Source organism: Felis catus, chromosome B4 (genome assembly GCF_018350175.1).
Source record: "Felis catus isolate Fca126 chromosome B4, F.catus_Fca126_mat1.0, whole genome shotgun sequence".
NCBI lineage: Eukaryota > Metazoa > Chordata > Mammalia > Carnivora > Felidae > Felis > Felis catus.
This window is the reverse complement of record NC_058374.1, coordinates 57,990,582-58,012,500: the sequence shown is the minus strand read 5'-3', so window position 1 is coordinate 58,012,500 and position 21,919 is coordinate 57,990,582.

Below are 21,919 nucleotides of genomic sequence, written 5' to 3'. Positions count from 1 at the left end.
CTATGATTACAAATGTTTGTGAGGCATCTCCCCACCACAGATTATAAGAAACATTGCTGTGTTGTTTAAATGAAAGCAATAAAACTCAGTGACCATAAACATTATAATTTATTTCTACGTACACTGCTACTACCAGCACTTGAAAGTTGGTTTCACTTTTAGTCAAGACCCTGTCTTCAATGAGTAACTGAAGCAACTGAAATTCAAATTAAATCATCATATTGTTGGTCCCTGGCTATGCAATTTGGCAACTGACAAGGGGAGCCTCCTGGCATACTGGGTAGACACAAGGCAAAGCAGATATTCACGTTCAACCTGATGTTCAGGTTGGCTGTTGTAAGAAGAGCTATAGAGAGTAAAGTTCTATTTTAGGCCCAGATAGTGATACTGAATTAATACGACCCACTATACAGAATTTTCTTTTAGTGTAACATAATTTCTTTTCACCAATAATTATTAAATGGTGGGTGACAACCAAAATGAGGACCATTGTCAAAAGGAGCCAACCTTGTGTGTGGATGATTGTCTTCATCATATGGTTTAAAGTTGTAACTGGAGGCCCTTGCTCTCATAATTCAGTCTCCACTGCTGTCTGAAATCTTTCAGTAACGATTCCTTCCATTAGGGTATATAATACTTTTTCATACAGCTGTTTTTCAATGGAGATAATTTGGGGAGGGCTGCCCAAATTAAATCCCCCAAATCATAGAATGAATAAATTTGTCAGGCATTTTATTCATGCATCAATATTTTTCATTCTTTCACTTACTCCGTTGATTCCTACACCTGAAATTTGGGAGCACCTTCTACATGCCAAATACTTCTCTAGGTGATGGAAATCTTGAGTAGGCCTTGAGTAGCTCACCCTCAGTGGGCAGCAGAACACCAAGCTGGAGAGAGCACTCAAAGGCAGGAAAGAGGCACAGAAAAGGGAAAAGAGATTCGCCAGATCTGACCGGGCTGCTTCACAGTTTTGCCTAGAGCTGGCACTGGTGGTACCCACAGGTGTCCAACCTCGACCACAACTGATGAAGTGTGCAAAAGTTACCTTGAAAAAGGGAAGTTGACTTCAGAAATACAGGATTCCCTAGAGTCCATGATTTCATTGGTTGAGAAAAAATGTTCCTTAGCTTTAAAAAAATGTTGTACAGTGAATGCTTTAGTGGCAGGATCCAATTACTCTCCCAAAGAAACTGTTCAACATATTAAGATGCATATGTTCAGCAGATCTAAATAAAATTGAAAAGTCTTGATCAAGCCAAATCCCCTATTTTTATAAATGGTGACAGACACCAGAAACCACAAAATCACCTTTGCCTATATATTCCCGTCTTCTTTCTCAACTCCCATATTGTAGTTTTGGCGATATTCTTTTCATTCTTTTATAATCCCTTCCTGTTTCCAATGTTCCACCTCCATCTGAGCTAATGTATCAACAGTTTAACTCACCTCTCTGTCTTCAGCATTTCCTTCCCTTCTATCCATTCTGAAAACTGTCATTACGACATTATTTTGATCATATTGTTCATGCTTTGGGGGCAATGTAAAGACCTCTAAAATTTAGTTTCGGTCTTTTGTACCTCACTTACAATTTGTGCTATGGCAAACATTTAACCCTGCTGAGCTTCAGATAAAATCTAAACTCCTTAGCTTTAGGGGCACCTTGGCGGCTCAGTCAGTTAAGCATACAACTCTTGATTTCAGCTCAGGTCATGATCGCACGGTTCATGGGTTCGAGCCCTGTGTTAGGCTCTGCACTGACAGCAGGGGGCCTGCTTGGGATTCTCTCTCTCTCCCTCTCTCTCCCTCTCTTTCCCTCTCTCTCCCTCTCTCTCTCCCTCCCCTGCTCCATTTCTCTTCCTCAAAATAAATAATTACAATATTAAAAAATAAACTCCTTAGCCTCATATTAAATTTGTCCTCAACCTGGCTTTACCATCTTATGTATAACCACACATTTTAAGACGTCTATTTCAGTCCAAAGGTTTACTCACCACTCTTCATTTTCCCAGTTTCATTTATTTACTCATAATCGTTTTATCCACACAGAAAGAGACAGAGACAGAGAGACAGAGAAAGAGAGAACTTTCTTTGTGCTGCTTTTGATCATTCTGGGAACATGTATGAGTCTGATTTTCAACCATAAAATGAAGCTTGATAATATATAAACTTCCTATCTTATAGAGTTTTCATGAGGATCAAGGAACTAATATGTATTGACTCCTTGTTATGTACCAAATACTTGGCTAGTTTTAAAAACGTAATATGTTATCTTACTTTATCTTATTAAAAATTTCCAACAATTCTGTGATATAAGTCGGTCTTATTTTTATTTTGCAGATAAGGAAACTGAGCAATGATTTGTATGTAAACACTTTGCAAGCTGAGAAATAGTTAGAAAAATGTGGGGGTTTTTGTCTACTTGTGACCTGCTGTTAAGTCTTCTGTTTTATGCAATCTTAATATTTTCTCCAACTATGTTTTATTTTAAGGTAAAAATGACTTTATGTATTTCTTCATAATGCATTCAATCATGATAGTTGCTAGATTTAGTAATTGCTTTGTAAATATTTTCAGATTTATTTTTATATACAGCTTATGTTGATAGTTTACCGCTGATTTTACCTTTCCATTGGAGAAGCTTACACTCTTCTTTTCCCTATTTTTTCCCTATTTGACAGCCAATAAGAGGCTATTGAGGGGTTACCAAGGAAAAGAGATATGCCCCACTTACGTGGGCTGCCTCAGGGTATGTGTGCATGTGTGCGTGTGTTAGTCCTGTTTGCAAATATTTCAAAATATATTTAAGGAAGCAATCAAATCTGACTTAGTAAAGGGGAAAATATTAACAGTAATTCAAAGCCATTTGCTGAATATTTTTAAAAGATCTATTAGGGATGAGGCAACTGAGGATAACTTCACTTTACTAGTGATAAATACAATAAACTCACAGACACTACCTTTGAAACTTGACTTTGATGATTTAAATAGAGAAAGTAAAACTAGTTCACACTTGAGCAGGGATTTTTTATTCTATTTGTCTGATGTTAAAGCCAACTATTAAAGTAGGTTGAATGGCCTTAAGTTTCCATATTTGAGCAGAACTTGATGGATCATTTGATAATAGATGAATTCAGAAAATAAACCAGCTCCCAAATTTGTGTATTTGTGTGTGTGTAGTATATATATTATATATTATGCTACTAAACTTTAAAGACAAATGTGTTTTTCTAGTAGAAAATTCTAAATGAGGGATGCCTGGGTGGCTCAGTTGATTGAACATCTGACTCTTGATTTCGGCTCAGGTCACAATCCCAGGGTCATGGGATCCAGTCCCATGTCAGACTCCCTGCTGAGCATGGAGCCTGCTTAAGATTCTCTCTCTCTCTCTCTCTCTCTCTCTCTCTCTCTCTCTCTCTCTCTCTCTCTCCCTCTCTCTCTCAGTGCCTTGGTGGCTGAGTTGGTTGAGTTTCCAACTTCAGCCCAGGTCATGATCTCCTAGTTCATGAGTTCAAGCCCCATATCGGGCTTGTTGCTGTCAGCACAGAGCCCGCTTAGTATCCTCTGTCCCCCTCTCTCCCTGCCCCTCCCTGGCTCGTGCTCTTTCAAAAATAAATAAACATTTTTTTGAAAAAAATTTCTCTTTCTCCCTCTGCCTCTCTCTCCCACCCATGCCCTATAAAATATAAATAAATAAATAAATAAATTAATTAATTAATTAATTAATATTTAAAAAAAGCAAATTTTAAATAATAGGTTCCAAACAACTTTCTATATAAATAAAGATGCTAGAGTCAAAAGGCTGGTGCTTTCAATTTAATAGAAAAAATGTACTTTAGGCATAACTATGATTAAAACTTCTAGGTTAAAAAAAAGTGAGTTTGATTTGTTCTATTTTCTTCTTTTCTTTGATTAGAAAAAAACATGTTTTTATGGTGCTTTGTTCATTAGAAGTAAACATTTTAAGATGGCATCCTCTAAATCTATTCTTTTCAATATGAAACAGGATGCCTGGCATGAACTACATTTCCTTTATTGCACTGTGTTAGATTCCAAATACCATTATACATCTTAATATAAGAAATATGTGTGACATAGCACCTTTTCCTAGACAATATGCTTGAAATGAAGTTATGAACTAGGGAAATTAATCCATCAACCTATTAGATGATGACGTTTTAAGGAAGCCCAGTCTCTTTTCCACCCATCAAGGCCATACGTTTTACCTTCATCCACTAGAGGGGGTAATGTTCTTCCATCCTAAAAGAACATGGAATTATCCCAACAAGATTTAAATGCACACAATGACCTTATTTCTTTCTAAACCAGGTTAATTAAATAATATAATATAATGGATGCCAAAAATATCAACGAAAGTTTCTTCAAAAACATTTGTGACACACAGATCAGAAATACTTTTTGTTCTTGTCCATCCTAACATTTGGCAAAATCTGTGGTTGTAAAGATGGGTAAATTTGTTTTAGTTGAGAGAAGAAAATTTACATAAAGTAATGCTTTCTATGAACATCCAAAAAGTACCATGTACTGTTACTATGTAATTTTTCATGTGATCAACTTCAATCTATTAGAGTTGATCTTTGGGTTGTTACCTAGTTTAGCAAGGAGGCAAATCATCTATTTCTTTAAGGATGTATTTAAGAAATAATGGGGGAATTAAATAGATTTATAGAAGTTTATACTAAATATTATAAATACATGAATTAGACATTGTGTAATTTGATTGAATCGTGATGCAGGGTTTGGAATACTTGAAGATCAATAACATATATACAGAACTGGTTTTTTTTTTTTTTTACATATAAATATATAATTGTCCCTGTTTATCATGGTAATGATTTTCCTTTAATAAATACCAAGTCAATAAGACAAAAATGTTTTTTTCTTTAAACCTCCTGAAAAATAGTTTGAATTGCAGAATAGCCAATCATATTTGGTTGTTAAAAGATAATCAAAATAATTGGTTAGAAATAACCAGTTGCCAAACTGATGAGATGTCATAATTATAATTAACTGTGCTATTAGGTCAGTTGTTTAGTTATTTCTATGAATAAGAAAAAGCCTAATCAGAATGCAGAATAATTAGTTCAGTTGAAAAGAAGAGATATAATTTGTGAAAAGCAAGTATATTACATCAACCGTATTTTTCGTAATTCTAATCATTTTCTAAAATAAAATATACTTCTAGTTCCTGGAGATTATTCCCCTTAAATAATAGCTGCTGTAGTAGTTTCAAATGGTGGCTGAATACCAGACTCACCATACAACTTCTGAAAATAATTCATGCCCAGAGCCCCCCAGCAGGAATGCTGATTCAGCAGGTCTGGGGTGAGATCTCAGCATGGGGACTTTTATAAAATCTCCATATTCTAATCTGCAGGCCTGGTTGAGCATCAGTGCACTGCACAGGGAGTTAATCATACCTGACTAGGTTTCTCTTCTTTCCTTTTGATCCCCAGAAGTGTAGTATTAAAAAAGTCTTTTAAAAAAAGCCTTTAGAGGCAAAAGAAGAACATTGTAGTGAATTATTATAACTTTTTACAGGAGAATCTCCTATTGTTTGAATGAGAGTAAAGGCCTCAAAATACCTATGTGTGGTAGTGAATTCCACATTATAGTGCAAATAAACATGCTTTTGAAGTCTTGTATTGTTTCTCAGTAATTTGTGCTGCCTGGAGATCTTCCAAATACAGCTAACAAAAGCTTGTGGAAAGGACTTAGAGCATCATGGAAAAATTTTTGCTATAGACAGGAACAAATATTTACAAACAATAATTCCAAATAGACCCAAGACCCTATAAATAATGATCATGTTCTTGTAAATATATTACCATAAAAATGCAGTTATTTAAAAGTGAGCAATATATTTATCTACTGTATACATTGAAACAAATTATAGTGAGGTCACATTTCAAAGGGACATTTTATAGGAACTGGGAAGTTAAATTATATGCATCTAAAAAGAATTTGGCCTGTTTCATGATGCAATATGTGCCACCTATTATTTATTTTACTATAAATAGGGTTTTCTATATATAGTATAGATAGCTATTATTAATTTACAGTACATGACTTACTTTAATCAATATAAGAACAAAGTTACTGTAAAACAGAAAAAGATTTTTTTTCTCCTACAGAGTATTTTCCACCTCATTTTTTTAGCACGTGCTGAAAAGGCACCAGGGTTACAAAGAACAACTGGGGAGTGGGGGAGTGGGGGAGGCGTAGCTCACAGGCCAGTGGAAGAAATTAACATGTATCCAAATAGTTGCAATATAGCAGCATATTTTGCATGTATTAAAACCGTTAGGAGCTATGGATGTCTGGAAGAAAAAGTGTCCACTTTTGCCTGTAAGAAGTCTAGAAGTGTTGAAGATGGTAGTTGTGGACAATCAGTAAAGAGTCAATGTTCCAAGATGCATTCATTCATTCATTTAAATCAAAGTTTGTGGAATAGTTGCTGTGTACAGATGTGGCATTTTCCTTCAAAAAGCAGATAGTCCCTAAGAGGTATGTCCAAAATTAGCCAGAACAACAATGTAGAGATGGATGGATCGATGGATGGATGGATCGATGGATAGATGATGGATGGATGGCACGTCGTGGTGAAAAGTGCTATGGAGGGCTTAAAGAAGGAAAGATCTGGGGCGCCTGGGTGGCGCAGGCGGTTAAGTGTCCGACTTCAGCCAGGTCACGATCTCTCGGTCTGGGAGTTCGAGCCCCGCGTCAGGCTCTGGGCTGATGGCTCGGAGCCTGGAGCCTGTTTCCGATTCTGTGTCTCCCTCTCTCTCTGCCCCTCCCCCGTTCATGCTCTGTCTCTCTCTGTCCCAAAAATAAACGTTGAAAAAAAAAATTTTAAAGAAGGAAAGATCTCCCAGTGGTACATGGCACTAAACGTGCCCTGAAGTCTAGTTAGGATTGTTTTCGGAGAAAAGGATAGTATTGAAAGGCAGAGCCAGGAAAATATGGGGAAGACCTGGGATGATTTGTTTCTCTAGTTTGCTTGGAGAGTGTATTTCATCCCTCAAACCCGTGTCGCATCCTCCCCTCCAAGAACAGTTCCTGAGCTGTTCCCCTAGATCAATGCCTGAACTTGTATTAGACTTATAATTACAAACAGTTAAACATTTAATTATATGCTATTTTGCGTTGTTTTCTGGTTATTTCTGGTGTTTTTAAACTTCTTAACCCTTTACATTCTTTGTGATTTCTTTGTGACAGGGATTGATTTTGTACACATGTGATAACTTTCACATTGTCTCTCATACTATTTAGACACACTGTTTGGATCCAGTCTTTGTTTATCATTTATTGTTTATTTTAAATTGACAATCAAATTTAGCTGTGTGTATATACATACATTCCCTCTCCTCCACATCTGGCAGTCTTAGGTACTAGTGAATTTTTTATAGCTTTGTCAACATTTTCAATGTACTGACTATCCATTCCTGACCTTTCATCTGAGAATAAATTCACTTATTTTGTTGTTTGAAGGCTGGTTCTTCCTTCAACAAGTGAACTGCAGTAAATAAGAAGAATGAAAGAAAAAAGACATTTTTGAACCAAAGACCAGTGACTAAAGATGAAGGAAGGAACAAAGTCCAGGGATTGAATCAGAATGGATGAACATGAGGGCCCAGAGACTACATAGAAGAGAGGGTGTAGTACAGACTGGAGGAGAAAGGTGTCTGAAGATACAGATAGGAAGAAGAGATGGGAAATAAGAAAGTTAAAAACAGGAAGAGGCAGGAGAAGCAAGTTTATTTAAACACACATGCACTCAAAGAGATACAGGAACGAAAAGAGGTAAAAGTGCAAGAATGAAAAGTTGATGATAGTGGAATGAAAGAAAAGCAGGAAATGCAGAATGAGAATGAAGATTGAGAAGGTACGAGGAGTAGCCTTCCTGCCCTCTCCCCACCCAGCTGCACTAGTGACGGTCTGTTGCTGGCACTGGCGGTGCTGCAGTCACCGGTCATCCTGGGAGCACGGAGAGAAGGTTTCCTTGTGCCCTTGTCAGGCTAGTCCAGGTGGAGAAGCTGGCCACCAGTCCACCGGGGCTCACACATGCACGTACACACAGGTGTGTGTGGGATGGTTAGTGGGATGGTGTGGCAAAGATAAGTTCTGTGGAGAGAACATGGGCTAAGAATAAAAGTCTCTTAAAAGTGACTTATTACATACGGGGGTTTATTTTCCAACACTAAAAAGAAGGAAATTTTGCAATGTGAAATGACCTGGATGAAACTTGAGGACTTTCTGCTAAATGAAATTGAAACAAACCTGACACGTAAAGACAAATATTGCATGATTTTACTTACATGAAGTGTATAAAATAGTCAAATTCATAGAATCAAAGTGTGAATAGCCATTGCCAGAGGCTGAGGGAGGGAGAAAAAAAGGAGTTACTACTAATCAACAGGCATAAGGTTTCAGTTAAGCAAGATGAGTAAGTTCTAGAGATCTGTCAAACGGCATGGTACTTACAGTCAACAATACTTTATTGTGCACTTAAACATTTGTTAAGAGAGTAGATCTCCTTTCTTAATGTTTATTTATTTTTGAGAGAGAGAGAGAGAGAGAGAGAGAGAGAGAGAACATGACAGAGCAGAGCGTGAGTGGGGGAGGGGCAGATAGAGAGGGAGACACAGAATCCAAGGCAGGCTCCAGGCTCTGAACTGTCAGCAGAGAGCCCAATGTGGGGCTCGAACTCATAAACTGCGATATCACGACCTGAGCCAATGTCAGACGCTGAACCGACTGAGCCACCCAGGTGTCCCAAGAGAGTAGATCTGTTAATAAAATAAAATTAAATTAAAATCTTATATATCATGAGATCACAGACGTGAGGGAAAATTCTGAAATCCATGACAATTTGTATTTGTATGATAGCTCTTTCTGAATTCTTCCAGACAGCTTTTTGTCTTCCCAAACTCTCTAGGCAAGAATGTAGACTCTGAGTGTCATCTCACTGGCTTTTTGCACACTGGGAGACTTGTCTTTCTTTCCTACAGAAAGTGTTGGGGCATTAACCAACCATGAAACAGGCATAGATAAGTAACACTTTTTATCCATCTACATCAAAATCCTGTAACATTAACCCAGAATCCTAAAGAACTGCTTGATGGCCAGTTTAAAAGCCAAGAAATTGCTTCCCCAGGTTCTTCAGTGGCTTCTTGGTCCTATCACACTGATAAACAGGATGAATTTTTAAAAAAATTAGAATGCACTGAAAATAAATTTTACTTATAACTGTGATTATTAACATGTATTTTATACATGTGTGGGAGGGACGGGGGAGCAGTTCATTGAAAAGTTCTATTGTTTTGTTTCCAAGACTAATGAAGAACAAAGAAAATCTGCCCTGATATCCCAAGTTTATTTTCATTCAACTTCAAAGAAGAGAACCTGCTTTTCTAGGGAACTGCAGGAATGCTGCTCTACTGTCCTGCCTTGAAAACCTTTCTCCCACATAAATCAGCTATGTTGACATATAGCACTTCCCTGTAAGAAACCACAATTTCTTTCTGTTTCCTGCTTATCTTTCATGCATGGCACCAATCAAACCTAGACAGAATGAAAAGTAATGGGCGACATACTTTGTATTTTTATACATTACTTGTTGTATGTCCAAAAAATAGGGCCAAAGTTACTATGTCCATCTAGAGGATGGTCTCTAGAGGCAAGCCAAAGAGTTCCATCTTGTCCAGTTCATCTTTTCCTTTTGTCAGAGACCTAGAGGAAAATATAAAGGAATGCTTATTAAGTTTGTATCTGAGCATAATCTTTGGAGTTAAATAAATTACATGTTATGATGGTGTTAAGATCTGCAAAAACAAAAACTCCAGCATGTGCAAAGAAGGGTCAAATATTACGACATGAAACTTAATATGGGAAAATTTGAAAGTTAACACTAGGATCTCTTTCTCTATTTCTGTCTTTCTTACACACATGCACAAACACACACACACAAAATTGCATTCCTATAGGCTGGCTTATTGGCACTTGTATAACAAAGATTTGTCGATGTGATTTCAGTAAAAGCTGGCAGTATGATGTGGCTGCTAGAAAGCTCCTGCACTAGGGGTGCCTAGGTGGCTCAGTTGGTTAAGGATTTGACTTCGGCTCAGGTCATGATCTCACGGTTCGTGGGTTCGAGCCCCATGTCGGGCTCTGTGCTGACAGCTCAGAGCCTGGAGCCTGCTTCAGATTCTGTGTCTTTCTGCCCCTCCTCTGCTTGTGCTCTGTCTCTCTCTCTCTCTCAAAAATAAGTAAAGATGTAAAAAAAAAAAAAAGAAAGCAAGCTACTGCACTATTGAGTGTGCTAATAATGGACCTATGATGGTTTGAATGAGGGATGTGAATGAGGATTGTTGCTGACTGGAACAATCCTGGTGTGTTGCATTCAGCTCTGAGAATCTGGGAAACATAGTCAAATTAGAGTATATTCAAAGGGAAATAGTCCTTGGAGGAGAAAACTCAAAATAGTTTTCTCTGAGTTTCATCTGAAAGAACTGGAAATATCAGCCTAGAGAAGAGAAGATTCTTGGGCAAGAATAGTTAGCTTCAAATTGTTCATCAGGTGTCTGAAAGGGTATGAAGTGGAAAAGAAATCAGACATGTTCTCATGAATGGCGGTGCTAGAGCTATAACTTGATGTTATGGGAAAGAGATATTGGCCCACCATAAAGAAATATTGGCTGTCTGAACCTGAACTAGTTTGTTTTAGAGAAGTTCCCCAATTGGGGAATTCAAGGATGGACTGGAAAACCACTGGGTTGGATACTAAAGAATTTAATGTTAGAAACATACATGTGTTAGATAATATTTAAGGCCTCCAGGACAGTATATAGCCAGGATAATTACATTCCCTGAAGTCGAAGAAATCAGATCCAACATTTAGAGTCTATTTGATACTAACAAAATATATAATTTTTTCCCTAGTCTCTTCATCTATAAAATAAAAAGAGTGAAAATTAACTTAAGATTATTGGGAAGATTGAGAAAATACATATACAGTGATTAGTACAGGATAATTATTTAATAAATGATGTTTTGTTTTAAGATTTAGGTCCATTCCAACCCTGGCAGTTGGAAATCATTTGTAACAAAATTTGTTTGACTTGGATGATCTTGGCATTGTGTCTTCTTTCAATATGCTCTACTCTAGTATGTATTATATCTACTTATCTATCATTATCTATCTATCTATCTATCATCATTTATCATGTACGTGTCATCTCTCTATCCCCTTTGCATGATACAGAAGCCATGAAGAAGCCCTAGGGCCCACTCACACTCTGCTGGCTGGTATTGTATTATAGTAATTGTCTACTAAGTACCTAAATTTTTTTAAATTTTTTGTAAGTATTAATGTTACCTTGGGAAAACGCAGGAGAGATATAGCAAATTTATAGGTCTTGATATTAACCTTCTGACAAACTCCTCACATATAATTTGCACCCCATTAGCATGGAGTGATTTTTTTTATCGTTGCTTCTGATGTGGTCTATTAAAACATAAACAGAACTACATGGAGGAGCTAGAACTCTCAAAAGGTGAGATACAGGCAATAAGAAGATGTACCCTGATAAGAAGACAGAGAGGTGATGCATTCAGGCTAGTGGGCAAGGAAGGAGTACAGAGTTATTGGATCAGTAGGCATCTTAGCATTCAAGAATGGAACCACACATTTGTAGTATGCATCATCTTCTCTAAGGATATAATCCTTGCGTTTAAGAAAAAACTATATATGTATGTATGTATACGTGTATATATGTATTTATATATAGATGTATATGTATGTATATGTAGATAGTGTATGTATGTGTCTGTCAGCACCAACTTCATGAATATGCAACCTGGACAGTGTACAGGGCTTCATGCTTAAAAGAGTTTTGCACTTGGTTTAATGATTTGCTGTTGGAGTATTAAAATCCTTACTTATTTTTTAATACTTTTTTAAAGAGTTTATTTATTTTTGAGAGAGGGAGAGAAAGTGCATGTGTAAGCAAGCAAGAAGGGAAGGGACAAAGAGAGGGAGAGAGAGAATCCCAAGCAGGCTGCACAGAGCCCATTGAGGGACTCCATCCCACAAACGGTGAGATCATGACCTGAGCCAAAATCAGGAGTCGGAAGCTTAACCGACTGAGCCACCCAGGCACCCCAAAATTTTTAGTAATTTTTGAACATAGACCACATATTTTCATTTTGTATTGGGCCCCATCAATTGGGTACGTGTGTGTGAGAGTATATGTGTAATCTTAGAAGTGAAGGGATCTGATTATTTGTCTAATTAAACATTTCTTTCAACCCCCATTTTTTTTCCACTTCATATTTTCTATAGTATGGGTATCTCGTTATTTATTGTTTTTGCTTTCACTTTTCATTTTAAAAATAGCACACTAGTAAATACTTGATGTACATCTTTCTGGCTATTTTGTAATGAATGTAGATGGATATATATGTACATACATCTTATTACTTCTTTACATATGTGAGATCATGCAACAAATATTCACTCCTATTTCCCTTATGACTTGCATGAGAGACCTTTATATGTATATGCATGTATCGGCTGTCATTGTTTCTGAAGATTAGTAGTTGTAGTTAGCAGACCGTCCATTAGTTCTTCACCCTAAGCTGTGATTGACCTGGACCGGAAGAGCTAGATTATTTTAATGAAATAGGTACTCTATTATTTCTGCGTATTCTGGACTTTAGCTGTCTTGTCTATGTTTGCCCTATTCCTTCTAGTTTCTGAAGATTATTCTTTTTAATAGAAAGATGGAAACAATGTAGAAATGATGTCATTCTCCCTCCACACTCTCATCTGACAGAATTATATTAATTATCTCAAGCAAGAGACCTAATTTTTTCTTTTAATTTTTCTGTTCAGTAGCTAAAAATATTATTTGGTTGCTTCAAGATTTTTTCTTTCCCAATAATCTCAGCTTATTCTGGGCTTTTAACTTTTCTGATACTATTTTTAAAAATACATGTCATTCTTTTGTATTATTCTTTTTTTGAAAGTTTTTATTTAAGGGGTGCCTGGGTGGCTCAGTCGGTTAAGTGTCCGACTTCGGCTCAGGTCATGATCTCGCGGTTCATGGGTTCAAGCCCCACATCGGGCTCTGTGCTGACAGCTCAGAGCCTGGAGCCTGTTTTGAATTGATTCTATGTCTCCCTTTCTCTCTGACTCTCCCCTGCTCATGCTTTCTTTCTCTCTCTCCCTCTCTCTCTCTCTCACACACACACAAATAAACATTTTTTTAAAAATTCAAAGTTTTTATTTAAATCCCAGTTAGTTAATATACAGTGTAATACTAGTTTCAGATGTACAATATAGTGATTCAACACTTCCATATAACACCCAGTGCTCATCAGGACAAGTGCATTTCTTAATCCCTATCATTTCTTTCTCCCATCTCTCCCTCACCCCTGTCCACCTCCCTTCTGGTTACCATCAGTCTTTTGTATAATTCTTACCTCACTTCCTTTGTGATACATGCTTATCTTCAAATCAGAGCTCATCAGAAAGTTTCCTGGGTTACATTATATGCCTCCCCTGCTTGATCCTCACTGAAATAATTAAGGTAATGCTAATTAAGGTAATTTTGTAGAGAATTCTACCCATCCCACACCAAATATCTTATTTGTTAGAAACCCTGATAATTGATCATAAACATATTTCCTTTGTTCTTTAAAAAATCCTGTTTTAGTTCTTACTAAAATAAGCATAAGAATAAGCATAAATGAGGTTTTGTGGAGGAAATTGTAGTCTAGGCATATACAAAACAACTACATGTGCCTAACTTAGAGCAGCTCCTAAGTAGTCTAGTATTGGTAATATTATTAGCAGAATTAATGAATACATATATACATGAATTTAAGACCAGAACCATATTATATTTGGTCCTTTAGATAAATATATAATTAGCTAAACATTTCAGTTGTTATCATAGACTTGCTTTCTTATATGGTTCCTGTCTTACATTTCAACCTTGACCAACCTATAGAGTAAAATACTCAAATGTGAAATTCTTACACTTTTGAAAGGATATAATTCTTTTTATACATTGTTAGATTTAATTTCCTGATATCTTTTTGAGGATTTTTTTGTCTATGTTCATGAGAGATATTCATCTGATTTCTTGACTTTTAATATCTCTATCTGTTTTTAGAATTAGGGTAATGCTGGCCTCATAGAATGAGTTGGGAAGTATTTATTCTGCTTCTTTTTTCTGGAGATTGTAGAGAATTGGTTTTATTTTTTCCTTCAATGTTAGGTAGAAGTCACCAATTAAACCATCTGGGCCTTGTGCTTTCTTTTTTGGAAGGTAAATTATTGATCAATTTCTTTAGTAGATATAGGGTGATTCAGGCAATCTATGTTTCCTTGTGTGTGTGTGTTTTGGCAGTTTGTTGTCTTGCATGGAGTTGGCCCATTTCATTTATCTGATTTCTAAACAAATTTATTTGTTTAAAGCATATCTTTATTATCCTTTTATTTTTCATGAGATCAGTAATGATGATCCTTCTTTCTTTTCTCATAGTGATAATTTGTATCCCCTCTTCATTATTCTTGTTAGCCAGGAGAGATGTTTATCAATATTAATCAATATTGTTGATCTTTTCAAAGAATCAGAATCAGCCTATGGTTTTCTTGCTTTATTATTTTCTGTTTTCAATTTCATTGATTTCTGCTCTAGTATTTATTATTTGTTTTTGTTTTTTTCTGCTTGCTTCAGGCTTAATTTTCTCTCCTCTTTCTAACTTCCTAAGGTAAGGTGAAGTATTAATTTTTAGATTTTTTTCTTTAATAATATATGCATTAAATATTATCAATTTCCCTCTAACTACTTCCTTTGCAATATCCTACAAATTTTAGCAAGTTTTTAAAAATTTTTATATTAGCTCTTTAACTGAAGTATAGTTGACATATAGTGTTACATTAGTTCCATGTATACAACATAGTGATTCGACAACTTTATACATTATGCTTTGCTGACAACAAGGGTGGCCACCATCTGCCACCATATAACGCTATGACAGTACCATTAACTATATTCCCTGTGCTGTACCGTTTATCCCTGTGACTTATTCATTTCATAACTGAAAGCCTGTACCTCCCACTCCCCTTCACTCATTTTGCCTATCTCACCACTCTCAACCCCTCTGGCAGCTATCAATTTCCTGTCTTTATAATGGGTCTGTTTCTGCTTTTGTGTTTTTTGTTTATTCATTGGTATTGTTTTTTAGGTTTCATGTATAAGTGAAATCTTATGGCATTTGTCTATCTCTGTCTGACTTATTTCGCTGAGCATAATACCCTCCAGGTCTATCCATGTTGTTGTAAATGGCAAAATTGCATTCTTTTTCATGAATGAGTAATATTGTATTGTATATATATGCTATGTCTTCCTTATTCATTCATCTGTCAATAAACACTTGGGTTACTTCCATATCTTGGCTACTGTACGTAGTGCTACAGTAAACAATTTAGTAAGTTTTCATTTTAGTTTCATTTAGTTCAAAATATTTTTAAATTTCTCTTGAAACTTATTCTTTGACCTATTGGTTATTTAGAAGTATCCTATTTAGCATTTTTATTTCAAAATATTTGGGGACTTTCCAGCTATCTGTCCTCTTTCTTATTTCTACTTTAATTAAACTGGTCTGAGAACATACTTTATGTAAGGGTTATATTTTTAAATTTGTTGAGGTGTGTTTTATAGTCAAAATGTAGTCTATTTTGGTGAATGCTGTATATGAGCTTGAGATGAATGTATATTCTGATGGATTATTGAATGGAATATTTTATAATGTCAGCTGGATTAATTTGATTGATAATGCTGTTTAGATCATCTATATCCTTGCTGATTTTCTGTCTGCTGAAATAATCAATTACTGACAGAAGGAAGGTAAAACTTGCAACTATAATAGTGGATTTGTCTAGTTCTTCTTTAAGTTCTATCAGTTTTTGCCTCATGTATCTTGACACTCTGTTGCTAAGTACTTACATGTTTAGGGTTGTTATGTTTTCTTAGAACATTGACCCCTTTATCAATATATGGTGCCTCTCTTTCTTCCTGAAAATCTTGCTTGTTCTGGAGTTGGCTTTGTTTGAAATTAATGTGGCTACTCCAATTTTCTTTTGATTAATTTCATTATGGTATGTATTTCTCCATTCCTTTACTCTTAGCCTGAGTCTATATATTTAAATTAGTTTTCAGGGCGCCTGGGGGCTCAGTCAGGTAAGCACCCGACTTTAACTCAGGTCATGGTCTTGTGGTTCATGAGTTTGAGCCCTGCATCGGGCTCTGTGCTGACAGCTCAGAGCCTGGGGCCTGCTTCAGATTCTGTGTCTCCCTCTCTCTCTGCCCCTCCCTGCACACACTCTGTCTCTCTCTGTCTCAAAAATTAATAAACATTAAAAAAATTTTTTTAATAAAATAAATAAATTGGTTTCCTTGTAGATAACATTCAGTTGTATCTTTTTTATTCACTCTGATAATATATATCTTTTAATTGATGTATTTAGACTATCTGCATTTAAGAAATTATTGATCACATTGGATTAATATCTGTATCTATAACTTTTTTCTTTGTTGCATTTGTTGTTTCCTCCCCCTCTTTTTTTCCCTTAATTCTCTGGTCTAATTGAGCATTGCATGTGATTAATTTTATCTTCTTTATAAATTACACTGTTTTTCAAATTTTTAAGTGGTTTTCTCTAGGACTTAAGACATATGTTTTAAACTAATCTAAATTCACCTTTAGGGGCCCCTGGGTGGCTCAGCTGGTTAAGTGTCTGACTCTTAATTACAGCTCAGGTCAGAGTTTGAGCCCCACATCAGGATCTGCACTGATAGGACAGAATCTCTCCCTCTCTCTCTGACCTTCCCCCACTCTTGCATGTGTTCTCTATTTCAAAATAAATACATAAAAAAAATTCCCCTTCAAATAACGCAATGCTACTTCACACACAGTGCAGGCTCCTTAGAACAGAGTATTCTTCCCTCTGTCCCTTGTGACATTGCTCATTCCATTTATCCATTTGCTCTAATCACCCACTACATTGTTATTATTACTTTATACAATTATTTTTAAAATCAAGAATAAAAAAATAAAACATTTAATTTTTCCATGTATTTTCCATTTATTTCTTCTTTCTCTTCCTTTTTTTTTTTTTTGTAGATCAAGTTTCTGATATCTGTCACTTTCCTTCTGCTTGAAGAATTTCTTGCAACATTTCTTGCAGGTCAGGTCTGATGGCAATGGATTCCTTAGTCTTTGTCTCAGAAAGTCCTTATTTCTCTTTCACTTTTGGAGGATAAATCTATTGAAGGACAAATTTGGCTGGATATAGAATTCTAGAATGGTAAGCTTTTTTTTTTTCCTTTCAATGCTTTAGATTTTTCACTTCATTTTCTTCTTGCCTGCATGGTTTCTATTGAGAACTCTAGAGTTTATCCTTGTGCTTCTGTAGGTAAGATTTATTTTTCCCCTCTGGCTTTGTTCAAGATTTCCTCTTTGACTTTGGTTTCCTGAAGTTTGAATATGGCTTGCCTAGGTGTGGATTTATATATATATATATATATATATGTATATATATATATATATATATATATATATATATATATATATACATATATATATATTGGATTTCTATACATATTTCTATATATATTTATATTCTGCTTGGTGATATCTGTGCTTCCTGATTTATGGTTTGATGTTTACTAAATTTCTAAAGTTGCCATGACAAATTACCACAAACTGGATTGCTGATAACAACAAATTTATTCTCTCACTTACCTAGAGGCTAGAAATCTGAAATCAAGGTGTCAACAGGGCAGTGCTCCCTCTGAAGGCTGTAGGGAAGAATACTTTCTTGCTTCTTCCTAGGTTCTGGCAGTTGCTGGCAATCTTTGGCATTCCTTGGAGTGGAGCTCATCAGTTCAGCTGCGTCTGTCTTCACATGGCCATTTTCTCTCTGAGTACATCTGCGTCTTCACATGAACTTATTATAAGGACAGAATTCATTGGATTTGGCACCCACCCAAATTCAGTGTGATCTCCTCTTGAGGAATTCCACCCACCAAGACTCTATTTCTAAATAAGGTCACATTCTGGGGTTCTGGACGGAAATGGATTTTAAGGGAACACTACTCAATCCAGTACAGTATCCATATTTAATTTTGGAAAGTTATTGGCTACTATAACTTCAAATATTTCTTTTGCCTGTTTTTTCTTCTCCTTCTGGCTTCTTAATTATGCATATGTAACACCTTTTGAAATGATCCCATGGTTCTTGGATATTCTTCTGTTTTTCATTCATTTTTTTTTTCTCTTTGTATTTCAGGTTGGAAAGTTTTGATTGACCTATGTTAAAGCTCACTGGTTTTTCCCTGAGTCATTGCAATTACTTATAAGCCCATCAAAGACATTCTTCATTTCTGTTACAGTGTATTTGATTTCTTATTTAAATTTTTTAAGTTTATTTATTTCTTTTGAGAGAGCAGGAGAGGGACAGAGAGAGAATCTCAAGCAGGCTCTGGGCTGTCAGCACAGAGACTGACTTGGGGCTTGAACTCACAAACCATAAGATCATAACCTGAGCTGAAATCAAGAGTTGGACACTTAACCAATTGAGCTGCTGAAGCATCCCACAGTACACTTGATTTCTAACATATCTTTTTGATTCTTTCTTATATTGTCCACCTTTCAGCTTACATTACCCATCTGTTCTCACATGTTGTTTACTTTTTTCCCATTAAAGCCCTTAAACATACTAGTCATAGTTATGTTAATTACTATCTGGTAATTCTAACATTTCTAATATCCGAGTCTGATTATGATGATTATTTTTTCTCTTCAGACTGTTTTTTTCTTGCCTTTGTCATGGCTCATAATTTTGTTGTTGTTTTTAAAAGGTGGACATGCTGTTTCAGATCTTAGAGACTGGGGTAAATAGGGCTTTACTGTGAAGATTTCTGTTAACATGACAAGGAGTCTTGCTGGGTTTGTGTTTGCTGTAGCCCTAATGCCAAAGGCTTCAAATTTCTCTGGTGTCCTTGTTTTTATCTCTCCCCCTGACTTTGGGCTTCCCTAAATACTCCTCCTCAGAGAGAGTCTGCGTCTTGCAATTCTTTCAGCTGTGAACCACTGTTACGGGTGAACCACAGAAGCCCTGCTATGGTGATGGTAAGGTGTAGGGGAGGGGAGAACATTCTATAATCTGATTAAATCTTGGTCTTTTAGTGGGCTTGTGTCTTGGGGCTGAGCTGTGACCTTCACAAATATTTCTCCTGTGGGTATAGATTTTCCTCCTCATTCCCTACTTCCTTCCTTGGCTGCCAGGACTCTCCATCTGTTTTCTTAAAGCCCTGTGGACTGTATTTTTCCCCTCTTAGGTGAGACCGATGAGACCAGAAGGCTAGAGTGGCTGGCTAGGAGGAGTGCCCTTCCTCTAGCCAGAATAAATCTCTGGTAAGGTCTTTTCCCTTGGAGAGTAGACTTTTATTATGGAGAAGTCTCTGAGTGTATTATTTCACAATGATTACTTCCTTTCCCTTGGAAAGAGCTATGAGACAATGGATCTTCATAATGAGACTTGAAGGTCAAGTCCACCAAAGCAAGGTGGGGACTATTTAAGATAAGAGTTTCTCATGCTCACACTGGTTCACTTACAGCCACCAGCAACTCATCAAAATTACCATTTCGGTGTTCTGCAAGCCTTGTCTCTCAAGTGCTTGTCTCTCAAGTGATTGTTACCCTGTGATCTCAGTTCTCTGATTGGTCCAAGAAAAGTCACTGAAGTTTTGTTTGCATAGCCTTTTCTGTCTTAAGAATGTTTGGAATGATGACTACCAAGTTCTTTACGTGTCAGAGTGAAAGCCAGAAATCCATTTGGAATATATTTAATAATGTGTTACAAAGCTAAATTTCTTTCTGCTTATTTATAAAAGGGAATTTTAAAATCTTGAAAAATATAAAATAAGAATTTAACACTTCCTTTACATATCTGCTTTTTTTTTTTTCCTTTGGATACCAGTGCACACCACCAAGGTTTGTTGCTGTCTTTGCATTTCCCAGCATTTCTATGAGGCAGACGTTAGCTGTGTTACCTTGGGAAAGTTAATCGTCCTCTCTGTGGCCCAGTTTTCTTACTGGTAATATAGATTATAAATAGTACTTTATTTCAGGATTCTTATGGAGATTAAATGAGATAATGCATATATGAATACTTAGCACAGTAAATACCTGACATAAAAATGTTCTCAGTCCGTGTTAACTTCTTCTTAACACTTTTGTTAATCTTATTCTCCAGACAGAGCAAATGAAGTAAATGTTTTTTTCAAATCTGTGATTCTCACCTCTAGGTTCTTTGTTTTAGAATTTTCTGCACTTTGAGCCGCAGCTGGTGGTATAGATGCGGGAGCTGCAGGCTTGACCACACTGGAACTTGGCCAGATGAAGTGCCATCATCCTAATTGTGTGCGAGGGCCACAGTTCACTGCATTAGCTCCTCTGAACTCTCCTGTCTCCTCCCACATGCTGGCAGCATAATTCAGCATACACAATAGCTTCAGATCAATCCAACATGAAAGTGGCCCCTGAAGAAAGGCACTAAGTATTCTTTGCTAGTCCCCTGCAAAATTTTTAAAATTGAAAAAAGAGAGAGCTCTTTAGTCTTCAATTATGCTAGAAATATTACACTTTGAAAGATTTCAGCCGGTTTATTTTAATTTCCTTTTCCTACGAAGTCATCCTCTTTTTCTCAGTTTCGCTAGTATTGTATTGTACTGAGAGGTATTGGTGGTAGAAGGAAGATGGGGTGAACAATTTCACAAAAGGTGTAGTGAGATTCAGAGCTGCATAACCGTCAGCTCATTTCTAAAACTCCATTTACAGCAGGGGCCAAGGCTGGAGGTTCTGACAATGCCATAGAGGAGCATTCTCCCTGGAAAACTGTGGCATTGAATGATGATGAACACCAGTGCAGACCAGGGCACGTTTAAAGAAATTCAACCTTAAAAGATGCTTGAATCTTAGAAAGTCTTTACATGAACTTTCAATAGGCAGGTTTTCTGCATTTATATGTAGAAGAGAGAAGAAATGTAGCCCCTATGTCATAATTTCTTACTGTTTACATTACATTTAATTCCTTGAGGCTATTTTAACTTTGTTTACAATGCTATTGTTGTAGGCTTTTTTTTACCTCAAAACCTGGGGTTTGTTGTCTTACTGTTTCGAAGAATGAAGAGGTGGACACAGAATGAGCAGCAGGCAAAAGTTTATTAGAGTAGAAGATAAGAAAGTAAGAATGGTAGGAAAGCTGTCTTTACGGAGAGGGGGCATTCAAAGGTGAATTCCCGAGACTATAGGCAGGGATCCTTGTTTGATAAGGTTCTGGTCAGCACCTCATCACTTTCCCCTGGTTCCTTCTCAGGTTCAACCCTTACTGGCTGGATAACTCTAGGTGCTGGGTTGTCCATTCCTGGTTGGCCCAACTCCATTTTGTGAGGAGTCAGATTTGTCATACCGTCCCTCGTATAAGTTTTATGGTTTACTTTTTTTAGTTAGGTATTTTGATTGTCAAATTCCTGAGGGGAACCTGAGAGAGAGTAGGTAGTGCCTGTTACATTCTTAAGAGGAACCTCACACCCAAGGGGGTTTTGCTGTGGTCAAACTCCCAGCATTTTTCCAAAATATGTGTTTTTCCCCACCCAGGTACCTCAGGCCCTAACCTCTCCCTGTCTGCCTCTTTTATCCTATCTTTTTCTATCATACTGTCATTTTTTTCCTCCTGAAATTATGATAAATTTTTATACACATATAAATGTCTTAGTATTTAATCCCTTTATACTGTTAGTGGTACACTTAATGGGATAGT